At 42.9% G+C, this 16,142-nt stretch overlaps 1 long non-coding RNA gene across 1 annotated transcript in view; it reads right to left on the minus strand.

The window, feature by feature from the left end:
• The window catches only part of LOC311517269, a 236,300-nt gene that overhangs the window by 32,268 nt on the left and 187,890 nt on the right, over positions 1-16,142 (minus strand). The gene's annotated exons all lie outside the window — the stretch shown is intronic.

Below are 16,142 nucleotides of genomic sequence, written 5' to 3' on the forward strand. Positions count from 1 at the left end.
GGAATACTTATACCTACTGTAGACAAGGCCTTACAAACACCATCCAATACAAATCTCTTCCTCTCGTCCCCACACAGAGCTTGATCTCTGTTCTGAAACATGCACAGAACTACCCAGTTCTAAGATATATTAACTTTTTCCTTTATGTGGCTGAATGGAGCTTGGGGTCTCCCTGTGAGAGGGCCTCAAAGAACTTCCTTTAAAAAAAAAAATATCCCTCACAGTTCTCTCTCTCAAAAAAAGCTAGAGAAGGAGAGTGAAACCAACTAAACGGCGGGTTTGGGAAAAACAGAGAGGGGAAGTGACTGAGGGGGTCCAGTGGAGGAAGGGAAGAGGCTTAAAAATTGATGAAGTTGCAAGTGGGTAATGATCTCACGACGGCAAACACCCAAAACGGAAAGAGTCTCTGGCATGGGGAGAATGGGTGGGGATCAGGAGGAAGCTAGGATTGCAAAGCACAGCCTCAGCACACAGGGAGAAAGTGGATAGTGGGTCAGAGATTAGAGAGTGGGTTTAAGGAGAGTTTTGACAATCAGGAGAGAAGTTTCCTGCATCAGATCCTGCAATAACTCACAACAGTGTCTAGCAAAAGGATGGACAGAAATCCCACTCTGCAACTTAAAGCATCCTAAAAAGTGGAGTATTGAGATAGCTCGTAGTCAAAGTCATTTGAACTGAAAATGGCAACTTTGTATCAATGCAGCGGCCCCTGGGAGAAGGAGAAACTGCTCTTGGTTTCCTGAGGATCTTCAGTGTCAAACACAGAAGAGACACTCAATTCACTAAGATTTACGCAACCAGCTTTTGTAAAGTAAACACCTAGCGCTATAGCACCTCTGTGGTCCCGGTACCAGTATCTCTTGGCTGCTTTGCTCATGCACATCTTCCTCCACAACCCTCTCCCTGGTATAACAGGGGACCATGATAGTGGCTGGTGCTGGGAGCCCCGCTGGTGCAGTTCTGGTGTACAGCACGGGCGTCTACTTCTAGCCTCACACAACTTTTCTCCGTTTCAGAGCCTCAGGTTAACCCGTAATAAAAATTGGGGATGACAATATTTACCAGTTTTGTAAAATGCTTTGAGATCCTAGAATGAAAAGTGCTATGTATCCAGATGATTATTGGTGCCTGAGGGTGTATTTGCAGGTGGCAGGAGTAGGACACTGCACCAGTTGGAGTAAAGGTGTAGGGTGAAATTCTCAAAAACATCTAAGTGACTTAGGAGCTTAAGTATCCTTCTCAAAAGGGCCTACGTGATTTAGAAAGTATACCCACTTTTGAAAAGGGGACTTAGGTGCTTTTGAAAATGTTATCCTTACCTGGTATGGCAGCCTTTAAATGCCTATAAATATACTACATAAGTCATTCAAACTGTTCTAATTGTATCCACTAGCCAGCCACTGAAACCACAGAGAAACCTTGCTAAACAAAGGGTGTCCTTGTCCACCCTCTTGATGAGCTTTTCAGAGAGAGAGAGAGAGAGAGAGAGCGCGCGCTCTGTATTGTTCTCAAAAACTTCTCAGTGCAAAGGAACATTTGAGAATTCACGAGGGTAAAAATATTTAGGAAAGTTGTTAACGCTTCTCGGAAACTTTGCGAGAGTCTATTATTTACAGGGCTGAGCGGCCGTTTGTAAAAGTCATTCGCAGTTCGCAGATTTAACCCACAGACATATTAAGTGCTAACTTACTAATAATGGCCTATGTGACTGGAAAGCCCCTTTGATTAGCCACCTCAAACTCAGAGCTGCACTGTGCAGCAGGGCGATACGCCTGAGAGCCATATTTGAATAACTCTACCTCTGACAGTGCACAGGGGAAGCACCAGAATATCACTTCCGGTTGGAATCCTCCCCTCCACAGAGAATACCCAAAAAGGTAAAGAGGGGAGGGGCTGGGATTTCCATTGCCTTACCCTCAGAGTATTTCCATCAAGCAATGGCAAAGAGCCTTTAGCAGCTCTTAAAAACTCATTTTTACCATCAGTGGAGCAGGATGACATGTCAAATTGGAGAATCTCTCCCAATAACATTCCTGAGACCAGTGCCCTGCACTCATTGACTGAGGAGAGATAAGATCTAGATTCTCTGGAAAGCAAAATGTTGTTTTGGTTTTTTTTTTTTTAAGGGCAATGATATGATTCCAATTTCAGCATTTTTGCAGTGAGAAGAGTCAGCCTCAGATGAACAGATGATGATGATTCCTGAACCGAAAGGTTTATAGAAGCAATCTCTGCTTCACTGTCAAACAACATAGCCATATCTACATAACAAATAAAATCAGACTGAGGACCCTGTTACAACACACTTCCCCTGAGCTAGTAACAACATGGGTCATTTTTGTAGCAAGGGTAGGGCATAATATTGTACCTATACTGCTGAATGGTGCTAAAGTCTTGGGCATATCCCATTCAGGGACATAGGAAAGTTCCCATTTACACTACTACATGGAACATGGTTGTAACTGGATCCCAACACTGCGCTAGAGGTAGAAGAGACAGGGAAACTTGTGATGGACAACAGGGATTCAAATCCGAAACTGGTGAATTAAACAAAGCAACAGGACAAGCAAGCATGAAGACAGAATGCCCATGCCAGCCTTCTCTCCTGTAAAAAACACATGACTCCCTCGCTCCCTGTACTCCACACGCTTCCCTCAGGAGCTCACCATCCAGGTCAAAGCTGCTCGCCTTGGTTTTTAAAACTCCACGACTCCCTCCAACTTCTTCACAGATCTTTGCCCCCTTCGCTCATTTAAGGCCAACCTCCATTCTGTCCCTCCACACAGCTTTGACGCTGGTGATGCCAGAGCCTTCTCCTCCGCGGCTCCTGACATCTCCTAGGTGCCCTGTATCGCTCCAATTCAGTTCTTCAGGTCTTTGCAACTATCACCTTCGAACATATTTGTTCTCCCTGGCCGAAGCTTCTTGATTGTTATTATTACTTGTTTTTTGTATTGTGGTAATGCACAGAGGCCTCATTCAGGAACAGGGCCCCACTACACCAGGTCCTATATATCACCTATGTCATCAGTTTTAACTATAACAACTCTTGGCATGGAAGGCTAGTGCATAGGCAAAGAGTATAAGGATGATGATCTGCAAATTCTACTAGACAGTGACTCATCCCAGAAACACACGTTTTATTCGTGTTTGTGTGTACTTGTATTTCCACACAGGGGTAAAGAGAAGGAAGCTCCAAAGGAGAATCTCTTGCTGACGGTTCTAGAGGAGAAACTTAAATTTGAAATAAAAATGCACCAATCTGAAGCTTAGCCTCAAGCTTCAACCTTTTGTGACGTACAAAAAGTTCTGCCACTCTTTGGTTGTGCTCTTGCAGACATGGACACATTAAGCAGCCTGGTTCCAGATCACCTGGACCTTCTTCTCTGAATGTATTCAAGAATTCAGATGAAATAATAAGCACAGATCCCCAGGGTAAAATCCTATCTTCACTGTATTCAATGAGAGTTTTGTCATTGATGTTAATGGGGCCAGGTTTCACCCCTTGTGCATCAAATGTAATATGCTCCCAACAAAACAGCTGTCTCCTTACCTGCTTCAGGACTCTTTCAGTCGCTATTCTGGAGAAGGGAATAAGGTGCTGGAAAGAAAAAAAACAAACAGGAAAGCCACTAACTGCCAGTATTAAAAATATTTACAACTACAATAATTTAGCACTTCTAGTGTTTTCATTTGTAGGTCTCAAGATACTTTACAAATATTAATTAACTAACCCTCCCCATGCCCCACTTGAGGGAGGTGAGTATATCAGCATTAACTATATAGACATATAAACTGAGGGACAAAGAAATTAAATGACTTGCCAAAGGACACATGGCCAAACAGTGAGGGGCAAAAGACAAGATTCCTACCTCCCAGCTCTGTGTTCTAGCCACTGGACAACTGTCTCTCATATTTTAATATATACTTATGCTCCAGTACTTAAGTACTGTTAAGTAAACACACACAAACTCTACATGCCTATCAACATCATAACAATGTGAGTCATCCGTAATACTTATCTAATGGTGACCCAGCTTGTCTCATGGTTCACATTTTCCAGACAGATCTGTTAAGAAAACAAGAAGAAAGGAAACATTAATAGAGAAGTAAAATCAAGAAAGCATTTAGAGGGCACAGCTGGGACAGTAATAATGGAGCATGACAGAGGATCTAGAGGCAATCACGACTGCAGAAAGTAAATGGACGGGAGAATCATCTGAAAAATATCTTACTGTAAAAACACACACTCACTAAAGGAATTGGAGCCAGTCCAAAACCCCACAAAAAAGAGAGAAACAGGACAATTCTGCTTTGACTCTCTATTAAATAACCTGTTATAAGCAGCTGTTCTGAAGCGAGGTATATGATTCACATCTGTGCATTTTCTCACCTCAAGGGCGCCATTGACTTCATTAGGTTCAAAGGCAAAAGGGATCAGGTATCGGTATTTACTGGTGAAGATGGATACAATATCAACTCCATATAAAACCCCAAAGTCACCAAGCAAATGTGTTACAAGTTTTATTCTATGTCATTCTGATCCTTATACTGGGCCCATCAACATAGTGTCTGAGGGCCTAACTCAAACATACTTCTTTAAACACAGAAAGCTTAGGATTTCTGCAAGCACGGAGGATAAAACATTAGATCCCAATGACGGGTCTGCTCCCCTGCCTGGGCAAAGGAGGGTTTTCAATATATTGGGACAAGACCCTTTCATTAGCTGTGCTCGCTCGCATTTCGAAGCTGTACCAGTTTGGGAGCACTAAGCAATCGGGCTAAAATCCAGCAGCTAGATCACATATTCCATAATGTTTTTATGGTTGTAAACAGAGTAGTAGAAGGCTCATAAACTGCTCTAGACATCACCCCTGACAGAAATAGATTGTGTGCAAATATCCCGCTGCTTCGGTGCCAAGTGCCCTCCAAGATCTGATTGCAGAAGTCCCAGAGGAACAGTGTAATTAAAAACAATCACCTTGGCATGAACAGTAACTGAGTGAGTTTCATTGGTCTGACAGTGTTCCACGAAAGACAACTGTTACCCAGACATTGCACTAGTTAGGGACCAACATGGCCAATGGCAGCATGAAGGCCCCAATTCAGCAAAGCATTTAAGAAAAAGGACATCCTTAACTTTAAGCACATGAGTAATGCCGTTACTTGTCAGCAAAGCACTTAAAGCCTTGTCTACACACACAGTAAAAAAATAAATTCCTTTCAGTATATCAGTAGAATCAAAGTGTTACAATCTACCCCCTCGGATCCCTGGTGTGGGCACAGCAATAGCTGCATAAAAATGTTTATTACAGTATAGCCTCTCCTATCAAGGGAATAAGCTATACTGGTACAGTAATACCTAACCCTTACATCATGCTTTTCATCCATGGAGCCTGAACGGTTTACAAAGAAGGTCATTATCGCCATCTTATAGAAGGGGAAACTGAGGCACGGAGCAATTGAAGTGATCTACCTGAGATCACCCAGCAGGCCAGCAGCAGAGCCTGGAATAGAATAAGGTCTCCTGAGTCCCAGTCCAGTACGCCAACCGCATCCACATCAGGAATTATAGTGGTGTCTCTCTCAGTAGCAACAATTAACCAAAATAGTCATACCAATACAAAATCCATGTGTAAAGCAGGCCTAAAGTATGTACTTAACTTTAAGCACAAGCCTAACCCTAGCCCTCAGAGACTTCCACTGCTTTGGTGAATAGGGCTGGCATTACTCATGTGTTTAAAACTGAGAATGTGCTTAAGTGTTTTACTGAATCGGGGCCTAAAGCATGCATTAAGCTGCCCTCTCTACAACTCACAGACTGCAGCATTTCTGACTGTCATGTTCCCAGTCCCTGCTAGCCTAAGAAAAAGAGACTGGAAAAAGGAACAACCCTAGGTTCATGTTGTGAGTAGATTCATTACAGCAGCAGGTCACTTGGTCAGGATCCTTTCCTGGCAATGCATTGTCTATAGCCAAAACAGCAGCCAGACTTTGGGATTACTAACAAATTATTCTTTTTTTCACACATCTTATTAACTTAGGCAACAGCTAAAAGCAAATTCTTAATCTTTCACACCCATTAATGTATGACCTTTCCATCCACTGACTGCATTTTGGCAAAGTCTGCTGAGATGCAAAATTTAAAAGTCAAAACCCTCTTAGAGGACTTTCTCAACATGTGAAATCTCTGATGATGGGGTGGGGGGAACACCTAAAGGGTCTCCCAAGGGGGCTGAGTCATAGCACATGCCTCCATCGGAGGTTTCACACGGGTGCTTCGGGGGGGCAAAAAAAACCCCAAACACCTCCACAACTTCACACTGCACAAAGGAAGAGAAAATCCCACATATGAATCACATGCATTGTACTCTCCCCCTTACCCTGCCCCTGAAATCTTTAATGGAGAGTCACTGAACCATTTCACATGAGCTATTGCAAAAACTCCCCAGACCAAAGAACAGCAGGTTTAGTTTCTGAGGTAGGTGTAAGAATCTCTCTCTCTCAAGATGGCCATGCAAATAATTTTTCAAAAAAAAGCAAATAATGAGTGAAACATTCCTGACATAAAATTGGCATTTATAATATTTAAGCAGTTTTAAGAAGGGGGTAGCAAAGCTTCTGCACATAAACTTCAAACTATTCTCACTGAGGACCTGAAAAAATAGAATATTCATATAGATAAAAAATGGACAATTACTGCATTAAATAAAAAAAACCACCCTTGTAAACTATTGGAGGCTATTATCTTATCAACTCTCACAGTCTAAGAAGGGCAGAAGGTCTGCACTCAGTTAGGACAGGACAGCTCTAAGAAAACCCAGGGTGTTATTGGTCATGAAGTGGTTGATTCTGTATGTAGCATTACTACTTCTGTGTCAGTTCAGAACCAAATTCCCCACAAGAGCACTTGGGCTCATGACGAGTCTCAGCGGGGACTGAACCTCAGCTCTTCAGGACCAAAACCAAAACCACAACCCCCTCTCTCTACCTCCTGAGCTAGAGAAGTAATACCTCTATGGGGAGCAGCCACTAGAGGGGGATGTAACACACTGAAGCCACAGTGCGACACTTCCTCCCTCCCTGGATGCAAAACTGAGGGTCTGACAACTGGTGATTCAAAGGGGGGGAAGGGGGTGAGCGGAACACCACACCCTCTTACTATTAGCTCAAGTGTCAGGGATCTTTGTATTGGTAAGAGGAGGATCTGAGTCCCACCCCTGCCATCACTAAGCTCCAAGATGGCCACTTACTTATTACCTGATAAGACCTGCAAAAATATGTTGTCACCAACGCGTAGATCAGAGCATTTCCCTGCTCTTTGTACTTTGTTGTATAACAGAATTTATTGGGAGTAAATTTAAGGCCTATGCACCATTTAAATCTCATTTAAGATTAGCTTAAGGGGAGACACAACCATTCTGCTGGCCCTCTGCACACACCTGAATCTCATTCTTACCCATTTAGACTCTTACCTGTAAAGACTACAATGCTTGTTTGTTCCTTATAACAGCACTTCCACAGATTTTAAAGGTCAGAAGAGCTCATTAGGATCATCTAGCTTGACCTCCTGCATAACACAGGCCACACAGAATTGCACCCAGTAATACGTACATCAAGCCCAATAACTTCTGATCAGATTAAAACACATTTTTTAGGAGGAGATCTAGTCTTGAAAGACTGGGAATTTAATTTAAACAGGAGGCAGCGTGGCCTAGTGGACAGAGCACTGGACTGGGTGCAGAAGACCTGGGTTCTATTCCTAGCTCAGCTGAATGAGCTTGGGCAAGTCTCTTCCCACCCTGTGCTTCAGTTTCCCCATCTGTAAAATAGGGATAATGATCCTGATATCCTTTATACAGTGCTTTGAGATCTACTGATGAAAAGTTCCATATAAAAGATCGATCTCTCTCTCTCTCTCTCTCTCTCTATATATATATATATATAAACACACACACACCCCCGAGTAGGATGAAAGGCTGTGTTGGGATTTGAACTAGAAGTTCCAAGGAATTTTTCACATGCCATATTGAGACCAATGAGCCACCTTTTGGGTCATTGGCCAAAATCTCTGAAATACACAGATGTCCTGCACCAGAACACTGGTTCCCAAACTTTTTTTTTTTTATTTTTTACACTGAGGCAATCCACCAACTGTATGGTGGTTTTGGGGATCCACCATTACCCCGCCTCCCCCTCCACTCCCCACTTTGTCCGGCCCCCAAGCTCCTCAGCATCCCAATCCCATTGCTCTCCCAGCCCTGCCCCTTCCTGCAGTGCCAGCCGGCCTCTCTCTCCCCCTACTATTGAGCTGCAGTCACTACCAGACTGCTGACAGTCAGCAGGACAGTGGGGTGGGAGGGGGTATTGTTTCATGGTCTCTGTGTGTATATAATGTCTACTGCAGTTTCCACGGTATGCATCCGATGAAGTGAGCTGTAGCTCATGAAAGCTCATGCTCAAATAAATTGGTTAGTCTCTAAGGTGCCACAAGTACTCCTTTTCTGTCTGCTTGATGACTCCAGCCGCTTCCTCCGAGCTTCTGCTGCCCAGGGCAAATCAGAACACAGAGGTAGTGGTCAGAGCACCTGGGACCCACCGTTTGGGAAGCACTACACTAGAGCAACAGCCCCTCTGGAAAGATGGACATTTAAAATTGAACCAGGAACGCTCAGCCCCCCCCCTCCTTGCAAATTCTCTGGCATGTATTTTATTTGCAAACATACTTTTCAGTCTATTGCTTTGATATGTTTCTATTGGTTTCTCTATTTTGAAATAATCCATCAAAACTGCATTTTAATTTTTTTTTTAATAACCATCATGTGAAAAATAAAGGTTGCGTTTGAACTGAATTAACTTCAACTATAATCTAGCACAAACACTGCTTTGCTGAGAATGGTATATTTTATACCATTATATATAATTAGATGCTTGTAACAGGATTCCTGTAAACTGAAGAAACCCAACTCATCAGTTCCAGACATAGGGCTGATCTACACTTCATTACATAAACACCCTGTGCAATGTAATTAAGCCTACCTAAAACCTGGTGTAGACAGAAAACTACAGCGATGGAAGAACACCTCCCACCACTGTGGTAAGGATATGTCTACACTTAACCAGGGTGGATAAAAATCAATTTTAAAAAATTGATTTTTTTAATTTAAATTGGATATTTTTGACAAAATGCTTTTTGAGGAAAAAACTTATCCTAAGATAGTTTTAATTAAGACACCTTAAAACTCAAAGATATCTCATCATGGAATAGGGATTATAAATTCTAATTCTTAGCATGAGACAATATATTCATGTAACGTTTAAGAAAAGTTTGTAAATGAGTTCCAATAGTTCGTGGATTAGGGACCCAATCTTATAGGGTTCCAGGGGCTTCTGTATAGATACTTTAGGTTAATCTTTCTATCTACCCAATGGGACTCAGTGCTCAGTCTAGAAGATACCATCAGAGATGCTTAGTTTTGCAGTTCTCAAACTGTGGATTTGTATCTCCAGAGACAACATGCTTGTTAACAGCAAAAATGGTGGTTGTTTTTTTGACAAAGTTTGTTTTTTAAAGATTTCATTTAACTGTTTTAGTTTAACAATTTTAACAAAAAACAACCCTGATTTTGAAAAACCTGAATGTTTAACTAAAAATCAAAAATTCATATGCTTGTTTTGTTAAAATATTATATGTTTGCTGTTGAAAAAAAAATCCAGAATATGTAACATTGTTTTAGTTAAATAAAACAATTTAAAATGTCTGTCTGGTGATGTTCTCCTCCTAATACAGCATGGCAAGAAAATCTTCCAAATATTAATGATTAACCTGTTGAATTGGAGACAGTTCACCTCCCAGTGACTTCATAAATATCTGCCTCAATTACCTTTGGTAAATGAAATAACCAATCATTCATTTTCCGATATAGCTGTAAAACTAATCTGAAAAGTTTTCAAAATAAATCACCTTAAAAATGTAGGGTGTACCTTCTAAAAATGAAACCTACATCTATCTCTGAGTTGTGAAGAATATTTATTAAAGTTATAACAACCAACAAAAATGCACTTTTATGTAGAAATCCAGGATTAAATTGAGTCTTCCTAATGAGTGATTTAAATCAAATCCACCCTGCACTTAACCCTGAAACACTGTAGAATTTCAGTATAGACACTTACCACAGTGACACGGGGGTTCTCCTATCACTGTCGGTAATCCACCTCTCCGAGAGGCCGTGGCTAGGTTGACAGAAGAATTCTTCTGTTAACCTAGTACCATCCACACCGTGGATGAGGTCACCTTAACTATGTTGCTCAGGGTGGCAACCTGTGAGAGATGTAGCTGTGCTGATGTAACTTTTTCCTGCGGATCAGCCCTCAGGGCATGGCTACACTTGCAGATGTAGAGTGCTTTGAGTTAAACCAACCCTCGTAGAGCACAGTAGGGAAAGCGCTGCCGTCTGTCCACACTGATAGTTTCAAGTGCACTGGCGTGGCCACATCTGCGGCACTTGCAGCGGCACTGGGTGCGGTGCATTCTGGGCAGCTGTCCCAGCATGCACGTGACTGCAACATGCTTTTCAAATGGGGTGGGGGGTGGAGTGTGTTGTGTGTATGTGGGGGGAGAAAGAGTGGGTTTTTGGGGGGCTGAGAGCATGTCAGCATGCTGTCCTGTAGGTTCAGACAGCAGCAGACCCTCCTCCCCCACACCTCTCTCTCACACACAGCATTCCACAGTAATGGTCGCTTTGTCTCGGAGGAGATAAGCAGCCGGCTGTCAGAAACGGAGCTTTCAAAGGGCATATCCGCATTCCTGCAGCGATTCAAAAACAATGACAAGTGGCCACTTGACTTACGGGGATTATGGGACGTTTCCGGAGGCTGATCAGAGCGCAGTAATGCAACACCTCGTTCACACTGGTGCCGCGGAGCTCCAGCGGGGGCGCAGCAAACGCTATTCCACTTGCCGAGGTGGAGTACCAGCAGCGCCGTAGCCGCGGAGTCAGCGCGCTCTACGTGCCTTGCCAGTGTGGACGGGGAGTGAGCTAGTGCGCCCGGGGCTCCTTTCTTGCGCTGTAACTCGCCAGTGTAGCCAAGCCCCAAGTGGCTACACTACAGCAGTGGTGCAGTACTTTTCTGCATTTCTAGTGCAGACAAAATCTTAAACTTCTAGGAAGAAACTTCTTTCGAACTGACTGAAGACGTAACCTAGCAGAGCCATTAGCTTAGGCAGATCAGTTCCACAGAGTAAGTGGGAACCGACCGTTACCTATCTGGAGTAGAAATCTATGCACCACTCTCTCTCTTTCCACCAGAAAATAAATGCACAGAGAAGTCACTTTACATCAGTCATCACCATTTACTAACATTTATCAATAATGGGCGGGTGGGTATTTTTGACCAAGAAAAAGCTTGAAGTGGAAGTTTTATTTGAAGAGAGGAAACTGAGGCAAGCTGCCTGAAGCATGGCCCCCATTCCAACCCCTTCCCCAAAGTCCCCACCCCAACTCTGCCCCCTATTCCAACCCCTTCCCCAAATCCCCCCTCCCGCCCCGCCTCCTCCCCTGAGCACGGGCCGCATCCACGTGTTTGAGACCCCTGTTTTAGACAGTAACTGCCTGACCTACAGCTTAAGTGCGCCCACCTCTGGGACAGAACACAGTTGCGGTTCAGCTCCACCGCAACAGCCTAGGCCAGGAAATTGAAAGTGGTGGGGTGGATTTAGCTTGGCCTACTGTAATTACACCCAAAGGCACAGGAAGACAAGGCTCCTGCCCCAAATTGTTTAATAACTATACCAGATTCTGCTCTCCACAGTTTATCTAGTTTGTCTTTCAACCACTCTGGTTGCCTAGGGTAGCTCCAAAGATAACTGAAGATCTGTACAGTAGCTGCTCATTCTAGTGTATTTATGCGTCAGAGTGTAAATATAGCTATCACCCAGATGTTTGCAACCATTAATTAATTTCCGGTTTTGGTTAATGAGAGATGCTATCTCAGTTATACAGCAGCAGCCTTGACTCAGCACTTGGGGGAAGGGGAGGAGATTGTGCTTGTTAATTTTCTTCGAAGGTCAGTAAAGTGACACCCCGGAAATGTTCTGTGTTGTTGTAACACCTAGCTCTGGTAAGCAAGGTACAGCGGCAACGAGCTGCATCTATGCAGTTGCCGCATCAAGACGACACCAAGGAGAGTACATTCGATAGTCACTAACTCCAAATGGGGATGCCTTTTATTAGCGAGTGAGTATGCAGAGAACCGAACGAAGCCATGCAATGAACTTCAGGGTTAACGAGCTCCATTTGAGAGACTGCATTCTGCAATCAGTGGAAAATACGAAGAGCATTTAAAATTGGGGTTTTTTTAAGCAATTACAAATAATGTAGCCATTTAAAGAGAAGATTCAGACTAGAGGGAAAACACAGTCTCTAATGCCTATGGCACAGGATTGGAGTCAGGAGATCTGGATTCGAATCTCAGCTCTGGCATAAGCTTCCTGTGTGACTTTAGGTAAGTCTTTTAATCTTTCTGTGCCTCAGTTTATCCATGAAAACAGTGATAATAACTGCACACCTCGAAGGCTGTGAGGTTTGATTTATTAGTATCTTTGAAGGGCTTTGAGATCCTCAGATGAATATCTCTACACAAGTATAAAATATTACTATGTTGAATTAAACTATTTGCTCCTTGAAAATAATTTCACACCTTTTATGTGGCAACTCAGGTGACAATTCCCATAGAGCTGTGATATTTCCCTTAAACAGCTGAGTTCCCACCTTCCTTATCAGTAGAACGTTCAGTGATCAAAGAGACCGACTCCTAGTTCTGGCTTCCAGTTCACCGACCTACAACAAAGCAGAATAACGAGTCTCTGATAACACTCTTTAAATAGCATGATTTGGGGACAGGAAGAGTATTAATAAGGATATAAAGTCTGATTCACTTATTCCATGCAAGCTTTTGCCAATTTAAAAATCTGATGATTTGTATCTAGTTATCAATCAAGACACTGTAAAAACCCCTCCTTCCAGCCAAGCCTCACAAATGGAGATTTTTCAGCCCACCTGCTGGGAGCAAATGTCACAAATAAGCCTCCCCCCCCACATAAACCTTTCCATGCCCCTGTAACTGTGAAAGTGGAAAAAGAGCCTCCTTCTGTCTTTCCACCCTCCCGTTAATGGCACTCCCCACTTTGGAGGGTGCTTGTTGAGTGCTCTTGAGATCCTGCTTTATAAGAAACCAGGCCAGACACTCAGTCCACAGGAAGGGGAAAAACCACAAGTGCTCCATCTTCTAGGTTAGAAGGGCAGGGGGAGAGATTGGCATGACCTATTCCTCTAGTGTCTGGTGCTAAAACCATAAAAATGCCATTCAAACAGAGAATTTTCCTCATGCTGCCCATTCAACGGGCCATGGTTAGGTCTCAGACTTCAAAAAGGCCACAGATGCTGCAGTAATGGGATCTGAGTTAGGTGACTTGGCAAATAACATGAGAGAACTCCAATGTCTACAGTGATCTATTTCAGTGACAGCATATTGCCCCATTCTCTGTGTCCCAGCAAAGAACCTGATTCCCAAATGCTGAGCCTTTCTACTTTTAATTAGTCTAATAAAAGGGTAAGATGATCTCCAAGTTCAGGGCCATGTTCTGGCTTTGGACAAATATGTGCCACTCAAACTAACTTCGCAGCAGGATCAACGTGGCTGAGGTCAGGACAGGACTCTAAATGGTGGTGCAGGGTTTTGCATCCCCTCCTCCTCAAATATTTGCAGTATTTTATTAATAAAATAATAATAATATTTCAAATACACATCTTGTATCCATAAATTCTTTGCTAACTTTGGCTGCATCCTGAAACCTTGATTCACAGAAGTAGGCCCACTGACGTCAAAGCTATTCTCAAGCGTAAGAGGTGCAGGATCAGATCCTGCTGTACAGACACACAAATTCCAGAAGTGGTCCCCAAATCTTTTCCCCACACGTCCCAGAGCTATTTCTGTCATCACTGTGCAAGGGTATTTACGTGAGTATTCTGTTAGTTCTAGTGGAACCTCTGCTTTACAAGACTAAACAGTTCATTATTACAGGGCATTTCTCTTGGTGAGTGGAAACACACGTGGAAAGTAAGCAGATGCATTGCCCTCAATTCATACTCTCCATCACCCATGATGTTATTTAGTTATTTTAAACAAAGCCTCCTTCTGATCTTAGTTATGGTGCTGTAACGGTACTGGTGTAAAGCCAGAGTAACTGAGACCAGAATCTTCCCCAGAGTTTTTTGTCACCAGGAAAATGTTTGAAAGTTTAAGATGGTGAACATAAAAGCCACATATCATTCTGGCTCCAACACAAATAAACGGGGATGTTTTCTTTAGCATTTGTATTTTGGCACTAGAGAGATATGTAGACCATTCCCTGTGCATTGTGAAGATAGTTACAGTAAGATAATAAAAATCAAAAGGATTTGTTAGCCATAACTGGCAGTTACCCTGATCACAGGTGGCTATTGTTCCCATGTTTAATCTCTGCAAATCAGTTTAAAAGCAAATCACCAGCAGGACCTGAAAAAAGTGACACACACTAGCCAGTCCCCAACAAGATGCTCTCCCCAGACCATTGGCAAAACCATTCATTGCTGCCTTCCTAAATCTACAGGCTGCTCCAGTGCTTCTGATACAGCTCATAGGTTTGCCAGGCTGCAGAAGAGCAAAATTAACAAGACACTGCTCATTTTCATGCTGCTAACTCTGAACACCGGGGGAAGCAACACAAAGTTCTAACCATTCAAGAAGGGAGAAGTGCATCTGGCTGGAACAGTTTTTAATGACTCGTAACTTTTTGAAACTTGTGAACCAAAATTTTCCAATACGTCCCAAAAACATTTTTGGTATGGAAGTCACCGTTTGACAGCCAGTAGTAAATGAGGGTACGTCTTCACAGCAACTGGACACCTGCAGCTGGCCCGTGCCAGTCGTCTCAGGCTCGTGAGGCTGTTTCACTGCTGTGTAGACCTCCAGGCTTGGGCTTGAGCTCTGGAACTCTCCCACCTTGCAGGGTCCTAGAGCCCCGGCTCCAACCCAAGCCCAGAAGTCTACACAACAATGAAGCAGATCAAGTCCTGTGAGCCCGTGTTGGCTGGCACGGGCGTCTAGTTATTGTGTCGATATACCCTGAGAGATTATCTATGTGAGGACAGAATTGGACCCTTGAAAATTAACCTATCTTGAAATGATCCAGGAACAACAAGAAAACAATTTTAAAGGATTTTTTAAAAATACTCACCTAACTCAAAAGCTAAATTAAAATTAAGGGAAAACTTAAGCTAAATATCAGGAAACATTTCCTGAAGATGCATGCGCCTGTGCAAAAGTCTCCCAAGGGAAAGTGGGGGAAGCTCTGTTACTTGGATCTGTTAAAGTTCGACTGACACAACGAGAGGAAGACTGCACTGACTCATCCTACATGGACAGGAACATGAATAAGAATACTGGCTGATCTAATGAGTCTTTTCCATCTCTAGCTTTTATGAGAAATGTTGTTGAAACTGTCAGACACACAAACACACTCCTTTGGACTGAGAATAAACAAGAAAATCTTTGGAGGAAATTATGAGTGTGTGGAAATCAAATCTGAATGCAATGTGCCCTGCTCAACCTACAGGATGTTTCTTTGGCAGTGGAAACAAGGGAAATCTGCAGTCTGGCAGGAAAAGTGACTCCCTCAAAGCTGGTTAATATTACTGAGCTGGTTACATTTTAAAACAACAGCTTGACACTTTGTGGCCAGCCCCTTCAGAATGCTATAAACAGCTTTTGATTTTCAACAATCTTCGCAGATCACCCTTCAAAGGAGCTAACAACCCTTATTAAAAATAGTGCAGTAACAGGCCACAATATTACAGCAGCAAACATTACTAGTTTCAGAGTAACAGCCGTGTTAGTCTGTATTCGCAAAAAGAAAAGGAGTACTTGTGGCACCTTAGAGACTAACCAATTTATTTATTTATTATGCTCAAATAAATTGGTTAGTCTCTAAGGTGCCACAAGTACTCTTTTTCTTTTTGCGAAACATTACTAGAGAACCATTTGTAACATTTTAAGACAGAGGTAGCAGGGAAAGGAGCCAACCCACTGCACTGGATGTTATG

This window comes from Lepidochelys olivacea (assembly GCF_965140295.1).
Source record: "Lepidochelys olivacea isolate rLepOli2 genome assembly, chromosome: 2".
Lineage (NCBI taxonomy): Eukaryota > Metazoa > Chordata > Testudines > Cheloniidae > Lepidochelys > Lepidochelys olivacea.